Source organism: Arachis ipaensis, chromosome B05 (assembly GCF_000816755.2).
Source record: "Arachis ipaensis cultivar K30076 chromosome B05, Araip1.1, whole genome shotgun sequence".
NCBI classification, from domain to species: domain Eukaryota; kingdom Viridiplantae; phylum Streptophyta; class Magnoliopsida; order Fabales; family Fabaceae; genus Arachis; species Arachis ipaensis.
The window spans coordinates 145,269,730-145,270,001 of NC_029789.2; positions in this window are offsets into that span (position 1 = coordinate 145,269,730).

Here is a 272-nt window from a genome sequence, read left to right on the forward strand (position 1 = left end):
GCAAAGTTCAATCGATTTTTAGCCATAACCAATCGATTGAATAGTGAGACCAATCGATTGTTTTGAAGAAATCAATCGATTGAAAATGCTAAACAATCGATTGATTTACATAAATTCCACATTTAATTCATTGTTCAATCAATTGGTTACTATGACTAACCATGCTTCCCAGCAATTTACAATCGATTGTTTAGTGATAAACTGAAATTCAATCGATTGAGTTAGAATTCAATCAATTGGTTTGATAGTCCAATCGATTGGTTTTCAACGAA